The sequence below is a fragment of the Botryllus schlosseri genome, chromosome 4 (assembly GCF_051294905.1).
Source record: "Botryllus schlosseri isolate E-star chromosome 4, Bs_hap1, whole genome shotgun sequence".
Taxonomy (NCBI): Eukaryota; Metazoa; Chordata; class Ascidiacea; order Stolidobranchia; family Styelidae; genus Botryllus; species Botryllus schlosseri.
This window is the reverse complement of record NC_137239.1, coordinates 19,178,004-19,198,217: the sequence shown is the minus strand read 5'-3', so window position 1 is coordinate 19,198,217 and position 20,214 is coordinate 19,178,004. Positions and strand designations below refer to the sequence as shown.

Here is a 20,214-nt window from a genome sequence, read left to right as displayed (position 1 = left end):
AAAAAGATGTGTAGGGATATGAATACAACCAAGCTTGTTATGGATTTTAGGTTTTAGTGATTGTATGGATTCGTGTATGTTTGGCTGTTTTTCATACTGATACTGTTTGATTTGGTTGGGTAACGGATACTTGACAATGTTTTCGTGGTTGACTCTTTGAGTATGGTAAGACGGTGAGATGTCGAGACGTAATACTATTTCCGTACACTCAATTACAACAAAACATAACCCGCATTCAAATAAGCCGTAAGCTACAAGTGGATTTAAAACTTGATGCTGTTTTGTGGTTGACTCAAGTCAGTAGTCATGTTTGTGTTGATTTCGGGAATGATCATGACGAGTTGGTCGGGTAAATTAGGTAATGTGGTTGTAACTATAACCGTAAAGAGATGCTGACATCCCAATATCTTTTACGCTGTCGTATATGGATTCAATTGTGATAATTTAATTCACGCTGTCGTATATGGATTCAATTGTGATAATTTAATTCTCAGTTATTGTTCTGACACTCAAATCTCGTATACTCAAAATATAATATGCCCAAGTCAAATCGTATATGCACCGATTAGTAAATACTCTGTCTTACAGAATAGTATAACGACCTTTACAGTTGGATAAAAATTATCGGTCCTATGAATACAACCAGATGAATTAATTCAAGTTTGCGAGTTGTACTGATATAGCCAAGTAAGTGAAAACTAGATTTTAAACACTTGTTAATGTTGTGAATAATTCTTTTGAGTATGGTAAGATGTTAAAATGTCTCTTTGACAAACGGAAAGCTGGATCGGGAATAGAGTTGTAATGTTACATTACTTGTTTCAAATCAATGTGTGTATAATATCGAAACGGGACTGTGGGGAAGTTGCTAGTCATGTTTGTCAATCCTATTTCAATGCACACTACGCCAAAGTCAAAATAATCGGTTTCGGATTAGGATTTTACAATTATTTCACACCTTTTTGAATAAGCGTCAACTTCACAGAGGATTAGGGTTGGGTCAGAAATAAGTGAAAATTTGTCGGTATTCGAATCACCGGCTACGCCGGTTCTATGGTAAACTAATTACTAAAGTAACACCTTGCGACTGATTACTAGATTTAGCAAACTATTTCGCACTTCAGCGCACAGGTCATTCGAAATATAGGGCGCGCGCGTAATCCTCACAACAAGCCGTGTTCGCAAAACGGATGTAGTTAGTGGGTCGCACATATCAAAACGCAAGCGCAAACATCTGTTTTCAAAATCACACAATGTACTGCGGTTTAGTGAATTTCTCGTCGGAAATAAGTGACAATTTGTTGCTATTCAAGTTACCCACACTGATGGTTCTGATAGTCGGTATTTATTAAATCTTACCAGTGAAATCTAGTTCTGTGACAAACTGATTACTAAAATTTCACCGCGTGAGCGATCGGTATGGCTATGACACCAAGTCGTGAAAGATGGGTATGTCCGAGACATTATCTCGTCAGTGATCGCGGGGTTTTGCAAACTATTTCACACCTTTTTGAATAAGCGTTAACTTCACAAAGGATTACGGCTAGAATAGAAATAAGTGACAATTTGTTGGTATTCAAGTCTCGCCGGTGATGTATCTGTTATTCGGCACTTATTACACTTATCATGAAATTAGAGTGAGAACATAAAGCGTCAAGTTGTTGTTTTCGAATTTTGACGTCGAGGTGATAAATTTACGCATTCAATTACAATTCAACTTCGGTTGTGTATTGAGTGATAGATCGATTTGCCGGAAGTGGTATCTTGTGAGCGATCGTAGGATTTTACAAATATTTCACATCTTTTTGAAGTGTTAGTTTGCGAACGCGACTATTGTTGATATTCGAATCGCCGTCTGTCGCACGCACTGCGTAAATCCTCACAACAAGCCACGTTTCCGTTTGTGCGGTTATTGTTGGCGACTCGTACATATTCAACACCGCGCGAGAGATACCTGAAAGTACGAATCACGACCGCACCCATAAGAACACATGGTGAATCACCACAGAACCCGTAAGAATACACGACAGGCGAATCGCCGCCACCGCCTATAGCAAAAAAGGCGAGTCACGACCACGAGTTTTCACGATATACACATTAACAAAGATTCATTCACATGACTATTTACTTGATACATATTCAACACCGGTCGAGAGATGCATATACCGAAAAGGGTCACCGGTTCAAGACGAGTTTCGAGGCACCGGTCGAGTGATCCCTATACCGAAAAGGGTTACCGGTCGAGAGATGGCTATACTAGCACCGGTTGAGTGATCCCTATACCGAAAAGGGTTACCGCGCGAGAGATGGCTATACTAGCACCGGTTGAGTGATGCATATACCGAAAAGGGTCACCGGTTCAAGACGAGTTTTCGCGGCACCGGTCGAGAGATCCCTATACTCATAAGGCACCGGTCGGGTGGAAGGGGGGTCTGAAAGGGTCACCGGTTCAGGACGAGTTTTCGCGGCACCGGTCGGGTGCACCCATAAGAGCCAAGGCACACCCAGAGCGATCTATATAACTACTAACATTTGCTCGCTTAGGAAATATTTGATTGACAGGCCGTCGCTTGCCTACAAAATTGTCTTGCGAACTGCAGCACATCTGAACTAGTTTAAAAATGGGGAGCGGGGATTCGTAATTCGTATGTGAAAAAGAGATTTCAAACAGCATTTGAACATACTTTCAGCAAACAAAAAACAGCCACAAGGAGCATACGTTCGGATATAACTGGTTGACTACATGACAGTTCGGGCATGAACAATTTGGGAAATCCGTTACAATTATAAAGTGGAATTCCTCCCTAAAAATTGCAAAATTCCCCCCAAGGGGGGAATTCCTCTCCGGTTGGGAACCACTGCCTTAGTCGCTGAAAGACGTTATCAGATATCGTGCAACATTCACAGTTTTACATAAAATGATGATCATGATCCTTTTCGTTGTATTTGTATTTCTTTAATAAAATATCATTTCTTTGGTGGTAGATACATGCCCCTCTCCCACGTTACAGAGCACCACGTTGTACATAAGAAATGTTTTAAAAACGTGGTTGCTAAACGGTGCGGCTTATTTTGTCCCGATATTGCATTCTTGCCGCCCGCGGCCTCTGGGTAATTTAAAATGTGGCCCGCGAGCAGTTTTAAGTTATGGTCTCAGATTGACCGTGGTCGGTAGGGTTGTTCAAAAATATTTTTACTGGATCCCGGGGATTCACTAATTAAATTGTTAGGTTGCCTAAAAAAACGCTGCACACCAAATTTGGCACAATTCCAACCAGTATACGCCGACGCAGAGCCAATTGAAATTTTCGAATTTACTACAAAAAAAAAAAAAATTCGAATTTTATAGTCAATCCTATGAAATTGTTGAGCTGTCTACAAGAACGATGCAAAACAAATCCAACCTGCTGAAGCGAAGTTTTGAAAAAAGTTTTCTTTTTATTTGTTATAATAAATTCAAAAATTTCAATTGGCTCTGCGTCGGCGTATAGGCTACATGGTATACTGGTTGGAATTGAACCAATTTTGGTGAGTAGCGTTTTTTTAGACAACCTAACAGTTTAATCAGTGAATCCCCGGGATCTGAAAATAAAGGTATTTTTGAAAAAACTTATATATTTCTTTGTGATCGGCCACAAATATCTCACGGCCTACCCTGAAATCGTGCTCTTGTGCCGTCCACTAGGAAATTTCATTACCGGCGACCAGCTCATGGCCACTGGGCAGTTCGACGTTTTCACAGAACTTGTTAGAACAGAGTTAGGCCTTTTAAACCAGTGTTATTAGTCACGTGGATCTTCTCGATTGTCACTGCGTACATGGAGTCTTGTTTTATAGAGCTTCCACTACTATTGGAAGCTCTTCAATATAAAGTACGAATTTATTTTGTCAAGTATGTCGCGGAGGCATAACTCTCTAAGTCTTAAGGCTGTAGTCATGATTAGTAATATTCGGCTTTCGTTGTAAGAATTTATATAGACGCTATGTATTATTAGTTCCCCATTGAGAAATTTCGTTGTGACAGTGGGTCGTAAACTGAAATTCAAACACGAATTTTTGAACCTTCATTCTGCTTCGGGAGAATCTTCAACACGAAAGATCTGTTTTGTTTCAGTGGATTATCGCATCTCAACTATATTCGGGTTCATTTCAATGTGAATATGCTATTCTATTGCATATTGAAGTTATGCGACGCCTAACCAAAATTCAAAAACTGCTTCATGTGGATTTGCCTCGAGAACTACACACGTAATCGACCATGCAAACAAATAGTTCTATTTGTCTTACAATATCAACGAAGAATGACATGTAAAATGAAATTTTAAGATGGATACTTTACCATACTTATCAATAATATGTTAAATAAATAAGGATCGTCGATGATGAGGCTTCAAAATCCCCGAATCACAGCATCATCGCAAATCCCCAGCAATACTTATAATGTCCGATGAATTTTCTTCCCCCAGACACAATACATTATCTGATTATCATTTCAAGAAACGGAGCATTAAAATACCACTCTGTGAAGTGGATTGTTCTCTGTAAATCAAAACACGCCGAGAGACACCACAAGTCGTAACCAAACGGTCACAGTTTAACGGGCTTATCAAGTATGAATTTTACTTTCGCACCGAGTGCGATACTCGGGAAGTTCATCCGGCGTAGACAGATTGAACAATCTGCGAACGCGTTGTTTGTACAAGAATGTTATTGCAACGCTAAAACCCTCACGAGATGCGAAATCATCCCTACCCCTCACTGTAACGCAAATCTCATAGTGTTGATTTATTGAAATAACACTACAAATACCATAAGAGGCATTATTGTTTTCCACGTTTTTCTGAGATCGAGATACCGGTAGATTTTCGTCATCATGTGTAATGCTATACCTGTCTTCTATCACCCCCCAGTGTGTTTAAACTATAAAGGCTTTAAAACGAAATCAATATCCATAAGAAGGCGATCGAAAGATGCACTGCACAATGCACATTGCACATGCACAGCGGAAAGGCGTGTACTTAAGATACGAATGAAAGGAGGCTTATTTTCAACATTTTCGTTACCACTCACTGGCCACGATATTTTCAGTAGCAAGCAACAAATATTCGATGGTCGACCATGAAAGGTGCTCTCTCGTGGATGACTACGGGAAAATTTTATGGCCGGTGACGGAAAGTCATTTTTCGGTGGCCTGCTATAGGCTATTCAAATTCAATGGACAACCAAGGAAAAGATATTCTCTCAGCCGCAGCTATACGATAACATGTTGACTGTCATTTAAAAACTTATCGTTGATGGTTAGTTACTTTCTATAACGTGACAAAGTGGGGTATGACCGACAGTGACGTAGCAGCCACTTGGCGGTTGCCGGTTATGGCTCTGCGCCAGGCTCCAAGGGGGTGGCAAAATGAGGCTGCACACTGCACAGTGTAAAGTGTACACTGGTCATAGTAGTCAAGAAAATGACTCGAGTAGAAGTAAAAGTAGTGAGTCAAAATTTCATTCGAGTACGAGTAGAAGTAGGATTCTTAGAAGCATCTCAAAACTTCCAAATTGAATAAGTAGCTGTATAAAGAAGTCATAATTACACTGCGGACAGTACAGAAAGCTGGGCTTCTTGCTGCTCCATCCTGGGAGGTATATATAGTCTAATAATTTTAGCCGCCAGCCCAGGCAATTCATATAATCACGTATACTTACATAACATCAAACAATATTTTGCTGGTTATCGCGATGTTGTGACGTCACAAGTTGTCACTCACGAAGAAGTAGGATATCCATTTATTGTGATCTAGCTGAATAACTAGTATTGTAAATTTAATGCGAGGACTATTGGAATACTTCTACATTATATGCTGCCTCTTCTGCAGCGAATAACGTGGCAGTTCCCACAAGTATTTCCCTTCGTCAAATTCATAATCGCTTTAGTTCGAAGGAGTTAGCCCATCGCAGTGTGACGGGTGGAGCTAGACTAGAGCCTAAAGCAGGGGTTCTGGACCTCGCCGCTACCGCACCCTGGGAGCGATTTTGATTTTGAAGGAGACGGAAAAACGCATGGGCGATATGGGTGAGGGTCGGGACGCTATGGGGATTTTTCAGAAATATGGGGTAACGGTATTCCACCGTAGTTATCTATGCAAATTTACTTTCGATCAAAATGATCAAATCCAAAGGTTTTGCGTCGCGCTTCGCTCGAAATTTAGCGACTGTGGTGATGTGAATAGATTTCTAAGGTCGCACAATCAAAAGTCGTACCAATCGCGCAAACCAACAATACAAAATCCAATACCAATTCACCGTATCTCAGAGACACAAAATCCAAATTTAATAAATGATATCAAGTATTTTCGATTTAACTCGATAGAGAAAGAATGAATTACTAACGAGATAGCAGTTACGAGAGCACAAGAATCGAATTTAGAACTGTTGGGTATTTCCATGTAGTGTAGTGGAAGGTGGAATTGAAATAGCCACGTCCGCAGCATGTAATATAGTAAATATACCAGAGATGAGCGGATTTGAAATTTCTATGTCCTAATCCAATCCGAATCCGAACCTTCAAATCCAAATCCAAATCCTAATCCATAACTTTTTCACATTCAAGTCCATCATCATCATCATCATTGGTTTATTAGCAATTTTATCAGTTCAATACACCACAAAAAATGCGATACAATGAATAGACAGGAAGATGTCGAAGCGACTTGGATTTGTCAATGGAATCGGACACCCACCTTGGCCTAGGCGTAGTAAAGAGGAGGCATGCACACTGAATGAAAGTAAAGAATACAGTATAGAAAAAGAAAGCGACAAGAAATAGGGCGGCATGTCATGGGAAGCGAGATCGATAGGTCAGTCGTGGTCCGGTAATCTTGAGGATGGACTGTATTTATTTAGTAGTAATTGCTTGTATTTCGACTTGAATGTGGACATGCTCGTCGACTGTCGGATGGCCGGCGGGATACTGTTCCACACATCAGGTCCGGCATATTTGATGGAGCGATGATCTTTTCGGTCGATCATATGATATTTGGACGACGTGGACGCGCGTGTGTTGTACTTGTGCGCTTTTGATTCAGAGGTGAAGAAGTCATTGAAATATTCGGGGCAACGACCGCAGTGAAACTGATACATAAACTTGGCGATTTCTAGTTTCCGCATATCTTCTATGTTTAGGACGCCGAATCTCTTCAGCAGCGACTTATTGGATGGGCAGCCAGGCCCCTTTGGGGCCCTAGCTATGATTCGGAGCACTTTATGCTGTAGTTTCTGCAGTGGCTTGAGTGCAGTTTTACTGGCAGCCCCCCAACAGAGGATGCCATAATGTAACTTCGATTGGATTAAGGATTTAAAGAGTATCAGGAGAACCCATGCTGGCATGAAGCACCCAAGGCTGTAGAACAGGCCGCACTTCGGTGATAATTTAGTTTCTAGGGACTGAATATGACTCTTCCAGGACATGTTCGAGTCCAGTAAAACTCCGAGATATTTGGCATTATCTGTGTTGGAAACGGGCTGACCAGCGATATTAACGGTTAGGTTATTTTTTGAATTGACTGTCAGCAATTGCGATTTCGAGGCGTTTATGCAAAGGTTGTTCTGGGCAGTCCACTCATGGACTTTGGGCATTTGGTCACCAGTCAGGGCATCCAGCTCTGCCGTCGAAGATGCGGAAGAGAGGAGGTGAGTATCATCAGCGAACAGTGTGGTGTTCAATGAGGAGGTTTCAAAAATGTCGTTGACATATAAGGTGAAAAGGACCGGTCCAAGTACTGAGCCCTGGGGCACACCACAGGTCACCGGGTGAGGAGAGGACAAGGTGTCTGAGATCGCAACCATTTGTTGGCGTCCAGTGAGGTAACTTTTCATGAGCTCAAGTTGTGGGCCCCGAAGTCCGTAACGCGCCAATTTCGAGATGAGAATTTTATGATCTACGCAGTCAAACGCTTTTTTTAGGTCGAGAAAAATGCTACATCCCACATTTCGCTTCTCTGAGATATCATAGTACTGTTCGGCCACTGTTAGGAGGGCATGAGCGGTTTGGTGTTTGTTTCGAAAGCCAAATTGTTGAGGGGAAATGACAGACATTTTGGCGAGGAATGAGGACAGGCGGGAGAGGAGCAACTTTTCGAATACAATCCCGATGCATGGGAGAACGGATATCGGACGGTAGTTGGTGACATTAGTTCTATCCCCAGCTTTGTGTACAGGGACTACTCTGGCTTTTTTTAGATAGCTTGGGTAGACTCCATTTTCTATCATGAAGTTGAAAAAATGGGCCATATATTGACCGATATGCAGGCTTATCATTTTTAAAAACCATGATGGGATTTGGTCATAGCCGTCGGCCTTGTGCGATTTCAGTTTGTGGATGGCTACTTCAACTTCGTATTTGGTCGTAGGTTCAAGCACAATTGACTGGGATATCGATCTCACCTCTGACCTGGCCGACACAGGTTTTGTAATAGAAGAAGCAATATTTGGGCCTACGTTACAAAAATATTCATTGAAGTGATTCGCGATGGCCGCCGGGTCTGAAAGTTTGTTTCCGGTATCCGAATTCACAATTTCCGAAACAGACTTATGGCCTTTTTTTCGATGTAGGAGAGAGTTAAGTCCTGACCATGTTTTTCGAGTGTCCTTTATGTGTCTGTTGAAAAATCTCTCATTGTACTTTGCTTTTGCCTTGGAAATGAGATGCACGGTGCGATTCCTGAAACGTCGAAATCTTTCTCGTTCATGTTCTGGGCAGTTCTTGGTGTCTATTCGGTTATGCCACCGGTTACGTTTACGGATAAGTTGAATCAGCTTTGTGGTCATCCACGGATTTCGCTTCAATTTTCTTTGACTTCTCGAAAGGCGCTGTAGAGGTGCAAATTGTTCCAGCAGTGATTTGATAGCAGACATAAACTCTACAAATTTTTCGTCAAAGTTGTTTACCGAGATGTGGGGGATGGCTGATGTTTTAAATTGATTGAATGCGGCATCATCGAGCGCTCCTTCGTCCACTAACTCTCCATGTCCAATCCTAATCCGATTCCAACTGGAAATTCAGAAAAAATACTAATTAATGCAATGGAGGGGTTCGAAAATTTTCTTTCACAACCAACGATTCACTTGATTCAAGATAACTTAGTAACCATAATTACATTAATAACTGATCTGAATAAAGTTTGTCGCCATTACGCCACACGACATTTCTATCTCCCAGAATATAGGTAAATCCAATCCAAATCCTAATCCGACAAAATTTCACAAATCCTGTTTTTTCAAAACCTAATCCTAATCCATGCTCATCTCTGAAATGTACTGGTCGCACAGCGACACCTCGAGGTCCAACTACATGAACAAATATAATTATAAGGGTGTCACAGCAGTTTGTACCACAGCAAATGCGGAGCACATGACGGATTTCATGCAGTGAACTTGGATTGCAACATAACGTCACGAATCTTCAATCGTGACGTCATTTTGATTGGGAAGACTCCTTGAGAATGACAATTGAAAATATTGGGCGCCGTTGACGAAAAAGGTTCTCAACCTTTCGATCTCGCCTTCCGTGACATGCCACCGCATTTTGTCGCTTGCTTTTCTATATTATCTTCTTTTACTTTTCATTCAATGTGCATTCCTCCTCTTTACATCGCCTAGGTCAAGGTGGGTGTCTGATTTCAAATACTACTTCATGTCGTTTCGGCACCCTCCTATCTCTTCATTGTACCGCAATTTTATGGTGTATGAAACTGATGGAAATTGCTAATAAACCGAACCGAAAATGGAAGACACACACTATCCTGGACGCATATTCAGCAGAATGGCGCATATAATTAAGGTTTCGTGGATTTCGAGGTATTTCATATTAGTCCAGTGGTCCGTCCGAAATCTAAATTTGTCACATGAATGATGACCAAATCTGTGTTGTTCTAAACTCAGGTAAATCACAGCAAACATAACGTTCTACCCTTTTAAAAGTTGAACACATCTTTAAAGCTAATTAAAGTGGAAGTAGAGAATTAAGGTGTGAAAGATTCTTATGTAGATATATAATTGTATAAAGAATAAATAACTCACAAAAGTCAGTAGATTTTCGGCTCCAGTTCATAAAATTTTGGGACTCGTGGATTTCCAAAACACGATCGCTTATATGAATATTTCCTTTAGTTAAGTCATTATCATCACAAATTTCGCAAAGTAAGATCTGATTTCCAAGAGAAGCGCATTTTTTCCGGTTTGCACAATGCAGATGACCGTTGTCGGACTAATGATATGAACTTGAGGTAAAACTTGAGGGGGTCCACGGATGGACAAAAATGGGTCAGCGTATAATTCATCATCATTTTTGAGACAGGTACGGTGATTGGCGGCGTTCGAAGGGCCAGTGATTAAGCGTATCGGTCCGCCAGATGGAGAAAATGTCGTGTTCAAGCGTCGTGAGCCGTGCGCTTTGCTTTTGTCTGTAGTATCCACCAGTAATCCAGTATGCATATCATATAATCTGACGAATGTTGAGATTGATATGCCGACTATAGTTTCCTGCATCGTCAATGGGTGAACTGGAGGTGTGTCTGTTCCAGATCGCTAACTCGCCATGCGGCACTGGTAAAAGTAATATAAAAGCGCACGGATGTTCATCGATACAGGAAATCGTCTCGGACTCTCGGTTTGTCAGTATGCTAGTTAGGGTTATGCGGATAGCTTAGTATGTAGTAGACGTTTCGTTTAGATAGTGTCCGTAGAATTCGAGCGATCCCGATTTCAGGTAGCGCGTATGACATCCACGTGTAGTAGCGACGCAGGTCTCAGCTTAATTTATTTCTGATGCAACCTGCCTACTTTGTCTGATATGTTCCAACATTAACCATTACGATAGAATGCCTTGAAGAAGATCTTGAAGCAATAGTATGCGATTTCGACTCTTGACAAACTGTCTGTATCTTTTATCGTATTGGTACAGTATGTTTCTCGTTAACTTTGTAATAGTTTTAGTGTGTATTTTCTCATTAACCGTGTGTGGTAAACCAAAGTCTCAAGGTTTGCCATTAGGGCTGGGCAAAATCGAGTACCTGAGTGATTCGATTCTGAATCACGTAAAATGCTTCGAGTCGAGTCGAGTAATCGAGTATCACTCATTATGACGTCATAGCAGAATATTATTTGTCAAAGTTCAAATATGTACCTTTTCAGCGACCACAAAGAATATAATGCCTGTTATCCATCATCTTAAGGATACTTTGTTATTTTTTTCGACCATACCGATTTCATTGCACTTGGTGACAATATTGTGGGATGATCATGACTTCGGAAATGTGCTATTTCCAGTAACTTTCGTAGCTGTATACTTCATGTTTCGCATGCTACGATACGGCCAATCAAGGTTTCAAGGCTTCAATAGTGAAATTAGCATAAACTCGTTGATCGTTGATAAACTCCTCGTTGATAAATCAAATTTCAGTGGCGAGGAGCGTATAATTTCAGTACTCGAAAATATCGTCTTTTACTACTCGACTCGAATCATTAACATTAATACTCGATTCAGATTCGAGTACTCGAATCATTGTGCCCAGCCCTATTTGCCATCAGTTGTCGCCAGTAGCTAAGCTCAAAGTGTGCCGCTATTTTGACTCAGCAATGTATTCGAAAGTTCATATTCATTATAGTCCCAAAATCGGATTGCCAATTTTCTAACATAAGTCTATTTGTTTCGGCCGTGTGGGACTCGTGTGCTATGCACATCACACACACAATTTGTATGCTGACTGCACATCGCACAGTGCACACGGTCATGAAAATGGGTTGCTATTTATTAGTTACTCACAAGCTGACTAAATGATATGAAACCCGTAAGCCAAGGAAAGTGCCACTTCTTGAACTCACATGGATATCACATACACGCAGGCTCGTAGCCGGAGTCGTAATCCCTCCCATTTCAAAATCGAAATCACGTTCTTTTGAGATTCCATTCAATCTCCAATTTTGAGGCGTTCAGCCTATTACCGAGAATCGACTGTGCATGAACAATCGAACATGCACTGAACAGCACATATTGCGCAAGGGCACTCGATCTTCCGCTGAGATTGTTTTTCGTTGGGACACGAAATTGGGTCATTTCCTGCTATGCGCTATCATCGAAAGACTGATTAATCGTGTTTGCAGCAGGTCTGCGCGCTGTCATCTGCAACAGGCCTCGCATGATCTGCTTGCTATCTCTCCACCAGACTGGGACAACTGGATGATTCTAGTTGTTCAATTAGAGCAAGGGTGGGCAATTATTTTCCTCGGCAGGCCAAATGAGAAGTTGAAAATACGTTGGCGGGCCGAGTAAAAAAAAATTAGCCATATTCTCCAGCGTCTTTTAATTTTATTTCTAAATGACATTAGTAATAAATGCTGCTCAGTGAATGTGTTCATGTCAGGTAATGAGAAAGTGACGGCTAATTTAAAAATTATCTATTTGCCGTCATGATTCGGAACAAATGATAAACATGATACATTTTTAACTCTCTTCAAACCCCTATCCAAGTTCTTCTATTAAGACTCTGAAACAGTGGTTATCCAACTTTTTTAGCCATGCCTCCCTTTATGAAAGTGAAAACTTACGCGCCCCTAATCATGATATCATAAAATATTAAAAAGTGTAACCAGAATGCTAGCAATCTCTACGGATAGTTTGATGGCATGGAAGATTATGACTGGTGATGAGTGAATTCCTAAATATCAAAGTAGGACGATACACAGAGCAATAACAGCAGGTTGGTGGTAAATCGCGCGGAACGCGAAAACAATTTTCATTCAACTTCGGCTTCGCGCCCCCTTCTGATGCTTTGTCGCTTCCCCACAATTCGAGAACCACTGCACTGAAATGTAAATGCAATAGCACAAAGCTTCCTTTCTAAGTCGCTGCCTTCCGAGCCGTGTGCAGCTTAAATAGCCTTGATGTTGGGTGAAGCTTGCAGTTTTTCTGAACGTCGCCCTCCCTTGATCGAGTGTGTCGTGTTTTTGTCATATGATCGACATAAATTAAAATCCGTAATCTCGGCGACATGGCCAGCAACAACTTAAAGAACGGGTTTACCTCTGACTTCAATATAGAAGTATTTAGTGCCAAGTCTACACGTTCTTTAAAAATCAGTTTTCGGCATTCTTTTTAGGCATGCCCGTTAATCCATTATTGGCGATAGATATGATATAGTAATCGCGAGCACTGATTGATTTGTTTTACGAATTAGGGATTTGGAAACGTATCACTCAACAATTTGAAACACAGACCGTGTAATGTGACAATGGCAACGAAGAAGGTTCGAACTAAACTATGTGGAAAGAGTGATTTCTTGTGACTTCAATTGCTACTCACACTTTGCTACATAGCCTTTATTTTGAATCTGGCTTACGCAGGCGAGGTACGTAGGCACCGTAATCGTGGCCTATCAAATGAACACTTGAACAGGCTTCCAAGTAAACCAATTTCCTGTTTAGTTGATACATCCTATGGTTTCAGTCATTCGAAAAGCAAATTTTATGTTTTGAATTCTGAGCAACCTTTCGCGAGTCGCACAGAATAGCTTCGCAGGCTGCATTTGACCCGCGAGCAGCACTTTGCCCAGGACTGAATTAGAGTAATTAAAGCTAAATACGGTTAAACTAATTTTAATCTAATTTGCGAAATGTTTCTATGCTCTAGTTCAGTGGTTCTCAACCGGGGGTCCGCGAAGCATTTTCTGGGGTCCGGGAAGCCTCCAAATTGTTGATAACCTATTTTGTATTATTTTTAATTCGAAAAATCAGGAGGCAGTTTCGCTTCATTACTAGTGAAACTCCAGAACTCACATCAACAGAATGACCATCTGAGATGAAATATCGTACTGAGCAGAATAATTTGAATTGCTAAATTGTCAATAGCCTACTGATACAAACGTTTTTCTGTTTAGAGATGTTTTGTTGGGGACTGTGGAAAAAAAGTGGAATGAGCAAGGTCAATCACGGTGACTTCGAAAATGTTTACAAAAATCCTTATTTTCATGTGATTTACATAACCATATCATCCATAACAACTTCAAGATAAGCTGCTAAATAGAAATGACCCGGCTTGACGCTACATGTTCATTAAAAAATTGTTTGCCAATTTTGGTGCCATATTTGTTGCGATCACACCCAAATGTGCCGTCGGAAGCTTTATGCGTTATTATTACCTTCGCCACCACTTATATTTGCGGAAATGGATTCTCGGCACTCGTTCATATCAGATGGAAGGAGCGGTTATTCAAGACACCCTCACGTATTTTAAGACAACCAGCTACATAATTCACTTCGAAATAATTTAGGTCAACCCAATTTCTACACGAATATTATGATCTTATTTTCGATAAAAGTCATTTTGCTGCTGCTGAGCCAATCTTGAACTAAAACTTCGTGGGGGTAGGTGACGGTACGAAAAGGATCCGCGAACACGAAAAGGTTGAGAACCACTGCTCTAGTTATAATTCTCATCTAATTTCGGGTATTCCTAAAAAGCTACAGGACAAACATATAGTGCGTAACGAGCTAAGCTTGCTGTACAAATATCTGCCATACGATGCTTTTGAAAATGAAGTATGACTTGATACAAGTTGAACTTGATTCAATTTACAAGTTGTAAAGCTCTACATTTTATAGTTCTCCATCTCTGCTCGGGCCACGACCTGACATTTGAATCTCGCCTTCTGTCACATGCCAACTCATTCTGTCGCTTTCTTTTTATATCATCTTCTTTTACTTGTCATTCAGTGTACAATGTGCATGCCTCCTTTTTACATCGTCTAGGCCAGGGGTGTCAAACATACGGCCCGCGGGCCACATCCGGCCCGCCAGACGATTTCATCCGGCCCGCGAAGCAATTCTGAGTAGATTAAAAAGTGCTTGAATAGTCCAGCATATATGTAAAAAAAATTGAGATTTCTTTATAGGAAATATACTTTCATTGAATAATCTCTTTGAACAGCAATTATCGAGCATGTTTATAGGCCACATTTTAAATACCCGACTGGGGCGTTGCAGATTTCCTTTATAGTTAACATTATGGACATTGAAATCCAATTTCGAGAATGAAAAATGCGCAGAATCAGTTCAGAGTTTTATTGAGTATGGACCAAAAAGTAGTTATTCGCAGAAGCGAAAACGCCAATGCGGATTCGTTTTACGCAGGTCACATATAGCTAGGTACACGAAAATAGAATGTCTGTGGTCACATTGCAGCATAACTCTGGCCTCAAAAGGTACCCGGCCTCCAGAAAAATCCTAATCGCGATTTAATAATAATAATTAACCCAATTCCAACGTTCGCGTTTACAGTTAGGTCTGGTGTATTTCCCACAACACATACGCGGGGCCAACGCTAGATTCCGGCTAAAACGGCGCATGGAAAAATGTGAACTCATATCGTTGTTAGCACCACTGTTTTCGAGTTCAAAACTTCACTCGACCGGCCAATCATCACATTTTTCCAATTTCGTCGTTCACGGAATAAGGTGTTGCTAGAATAGAAACCCTACGACCCATGCTATAATGTAATAGTTATTATGCATATAAGCTTGATAATAAAGCATTCAAATGAAAAACAATGACATGAGGTAGCATTTTGTAATCTGTCAACTGCTCCGGCCCATGGGCGATTTGAAGGTTTGAATCCGGCCCGCAACGCAATTTGAGTTTGACACCCCTGGTATAGGCCCAGTTGGGTGTCTGATTTCAAAGACTATACTCCAAGTCGTTCCGACACCTTCCTATTTGTTCATTGTATCGCACTCGCGTGGTGTATCGAAATCACGAAATTCCTAATAAAAGTGATATTGACACTGGCTTGACACCACTGCCTGAATCGGCGGTGAACTTAATGGGGCTCTACATATAATGTGGACTCAAATTAAAGATAAAATCCGGAAACATTTTTGGCCTCGGCCATTTTCTTCAAAGCCAGCGTAATGTAATGGGTCTGCAGGATGATTTTTCCGAAACACCCCGTTCCACTCTAGCTGCTATTTGAAATCTCCATACTGCCGCGGTTGCGTGTTTCCGCTGATTAACCCGTTCCGAAATTGCTGCTACCATTTCTTCACTGTAGCACTTGCTCGACGCAGCTCAGTGGTTATAAAACGGAGGCGGATTCAGGGGTTTCTGGCGGGCAAAAGACGCATTTGCACAAAAATCACATATGCATGTGTAGGGTTGCATTTGAAACAAATGGTTGTTTAAAACATGTTTTAAACAGTGTTTTAAACAAAGGCCATTTAAAAAAAATTGTGTTTTCTTAAAGTTGTAAAATCATGCCATAATTGTGTAAATACTTCCCAAAAAACACGTTGTATGAACCTACGGACAATTACCACCCGATATAGCCGTATACGATATGGGAGGGTTGGAACCCTCAAAATAGTCGGTATAACAGCTATAGTACGTAGATATTTCGTCAAAGAAGCTGAATATTTACCCTATATTTTCAATTGTCAATGTCAATCGACTATGACATCACAATCGGATATTCGTGACTTCATTCCTTGTAAAAACAGTAAAAACATGTTTTGAAAAAGGGCCTTCTTTTAAACATGCTTGTTTTAAATTGATTTTTGTTTTAACTGGAGCCCTATGCAATGGATATTTACGGAGGTGCAATGCAGAGATTGCGGTTACAACGTCACTGCGTTGGACGGTATGAACCGATAATATAATCGCGTGTTGTTCACAAAAATAATTTAGAACTCAAGATATATATTCAATTATTGGCAATTTGGAAATTAAAATGAGTTTGCACAGTAGAATACTTCATCTCAGACTGCCTTTATGTTTATTTCAGTTATGAAGTTTCAGCGGTTATGAAGTGAAACTGTCACGTGATTTCTCTAATTAAAAAAATACAAATAAGCTTATCGACAATTTTGAAAATTTTGAGGTTTCGCGGATCCCCTGAAAATGCTTCGTGGACACACGGATGAGAATCACTGCTCTAAAGCTACCCCCATTAGGCCAATTAGGTTTATTTGAATCATTCCATTGTAAAAAAATACGCACAATTTTCATCCGCACGACGTCTGTGATCCTCACTGCAATTTTCCGTGCACACAAGTGCGTGCCGACCCACTGGTTGACAAGCATTCATGTTGGCGCAACAGTCTAGTGTTGGTAATAGATAAAAAATATATCAAATTTTGATGGTGCGAAAATTCGTGTTCAGTACGCGAACCTTGATACCTCAGTAACTTTCGCAAACGAACCTTGAAATGTGCAACAATGTGAAGAGTTGTGTGGCATTGAAGAATTTTAAAGTACTCTGAACATGTGCGATCAAAACCCGTTGAATTGCAACTTCCTATCATGTAATCCCATGATGGTAGAAAAAAGGAAATTCCATACAAATCTACGGTAAACAATTAGTAGCCAAACATATTACAATTAGGATAACTTTACATGACATATCACACTACTCAAGTACTCGAGTAGTATTGTATAAGAATAAATTGCTTCCATGAACACTGTGCAGTGTGCATACTTTGTGCGAAAACTAGCTAGAACAGCAGTTATCAACCTGTTGTTCGCAAAACCTCTAAATTTGCGAAGTCGTTGAAAACTAATTTGTATTTTTTTTCAATTTGAGAAATTGCGAGGAAGAGTCGCTTCATAACTGCTACAACTCCAGGACTCAAATAAACAGAATGGCCGCCAGAGTGAATATTCTACTCTGCAAACTCATTTTATTTGCAAAATTGCCAATAGCCTACTGATACAAACATATTGCCGAATAGAGACGTTTTTGGTCAGGGATTTAGAAACAAAATTGTTTTCAAAAATTTTCTTCTGTGATATACATAACCACTATTCAAGAATAACTTCAAGATGAGCTGCGAGATAGAAATGACGAGGAAGGGCGTTATTATGCTCATTAAAGATCTGATTATCAATTTGGATGCCATACATGTTGCGATCGTACCAAAAGCTGTTGTCGGAAACGTTCCACGTTATCAGGGATATATATCAGTTATCACCCCACGTTATTATTACATTCACCACCACCTATATTTGTGGAAATGGATTTTTGGCATTCGTTCATATAAACTCAAAAATGCATATTTTGAAGACACGGCCGCGATTTTAACAAAATGCTGCTACAGAGTTCGCTTTGAAATAATAAGTGTCTTCTCAATTTCTACAGCCATAATATGATTTTATGTTCAGGAAAAGTCATTTTGTTGCTGTTTATAACTAGCAAATAAAACTGGGGGTCCGCGGGGTCCATGACGGTCCAAAGAGGTCAACGAAGACAAAAACGTTGAGAACCACTGGGCTAGAAAAAGCCTATATTCCAGCGCATTTGTAGAGTTAACCATGCTGAGCTCAAAATATTTTCTTAGCATATCTCTAAACTATCCTTGGATCAATATCTAATGCAGCAACTAGGCAATATAAGATTATATCGATATGCATGCTGGCATCAAAGCTTGTATATGTGATATATGTGGGAAAGCATTTTCATTGAAGACCAGTCTCAAGCTCCATATGGATATCCATGCTGGCATCAAAAATCATAAATATGATATTTGCGGGAAAGAATTTACTCAGAAGAGTCATCTCAGTTTTCATATGGGCAAGCATGCTGGCGTCGAAAATCATAAATGTGATGTATGTGGTAAAGCATTTACTTGGAAGATTTCACTCACACGTCATATGAACCTGCATGCTAGCATCAAAAATCATGAATGTGATGTATGTGGGATTGCATTTTCACAGAAGGGAAATCTACAGCGTCACATGGATATGCATGCTGGTATCAAAACTCATGAATGTGATATATGTGGGAAAGCATTTAGTCGGAAGATTGATCTCAAACGTCATATGGACATGCATGCTGGCGTCAAATATCATAAATGTGATGTATGTGGTGAAGTATTTACTTGGAAGAGTACTCTCACACTTCATCTAGATATGCATGCTGGCATCAAAGCTCATAAATGTGATATATGTGGGAAAGAATTTAGTCGGATGGGTGATCTCAATCGTCATATGGATATGCATGCTGGCATCAAAATTCATGAATGTGATATATGTGGGAAAGCATTTAGTCACAAGATTGCTCTCAAGCGTCATACGGATATACATGCTGACATCAAATATCACAAATGTGATATATGTGGAAAAGGATTTACTCAGAAGCTAAATCTCAAGTTTCATATGGACATGCATGCTGGCGTCAAGAATCATAAATGTGATATTTGTGGGAAAGGATTTACTCAGAAGAGTCATCTCGGTTTTCATATGGGCATGCATGGTGGCGTCAAAAATCATAAATGTGATGTATGTGGTAAAGCATTTGCTCGGAAGATTACACTCACACGTCATATGGACCTGCATGCTAGCATCAAAAATCATGGATGTGATATGTGTGGGATTGCATTTTCACAGAAGGGAAATCTGCACCGTCACATGGCTATGCATGCTGGCATCAAAGCCCATAAATGTGATATATGTGGGAAAGCATTTAGTCGGAAGATTGATCTCAATCGTCATAGGGATATGCATGCTGGCATCAAAATCATGAATGTTATATAAATTTGAGGTCTATCAAAATGCTACTACAGTTTGCAGCAATATTATGTTTTGTCAACACGGTCTGCAATGTCGTCAAGGCCATCTTTGTATAAAACATGTTCGACGAAAATAAAGCTTGAGGACTCGTGTTGTGTCATTTGCACTACTGCACTGAGCTACATATGCTATGCGATGCTATGCAGACTGCGTGAAATGGGATTGCAGAACAAAAAGAACTTAGAAAAGTCTTAATTTATGTCATAGAAACCATCTGAATGCCAAAGGGTTGTATTGCTTGCTCAATGCGGCGCTGTGTAGAGTCATGCAGTATCAGAGGTCCGTGAGCTTAAGTTTCCTCAAGGAGTATGTGAATGGAAAAAAGTTTAAAAACATTGAATGGCCCATAGCGCGCATAACAGTCAGTTATGCATTATACTGCGAAGGAAAACATTAAATGACATTTTTGTGATAAATCGTAATACGTAGGACTGTGGGGAGTGCACCTTTTCTATTTCATACATGCCCCAAAAACGTTGCATGTTAAAATCACAAATCCATCTCTTTTGATTTGTGCGGCTTGAGTCGTACGATTTTCGAACAATGCTCAACTTTATCTCGCGCTCTAAAAAGTTTTGGAACAATGGCTGTACAGCGGGGGTGTCCAAC

At 40.3% G+C, this 20,214-nt stretch overlaps 1 protein-coding gene and 1 long non-coding RNA gene across 4 annotated transcripts in view; both read left to right on the top strand.

Annotated features, from left to right (window-relative positions):
- The window catches only part of LOC145437257 (single-strand DNA endonuclease ASTE1-like), a 533,921-nt gene that overhangs the window by 120,235 nt on the left and 393,472 nt on the right, over positions 1 to 20,214 (top strand). The gene's annotated exons all lie outside the window — the stretch shown is intronic.
- The window catches only part of LOC145437246 (uncharacterized), a 39,935-nt gene continuing 36,844 nt past the window's right edge, over positions 17,124 to 20,214 (top strand). The window contains exon 1 of the long non-coding RNA XR_013914627.1: positions 17,124 to 19,522. This is a non-coding gene — a long non-coding RNA (uncharacterized LOC145437246). The remainder of the gene's footprint in view (positions 19,523 to 20,214) is intronic.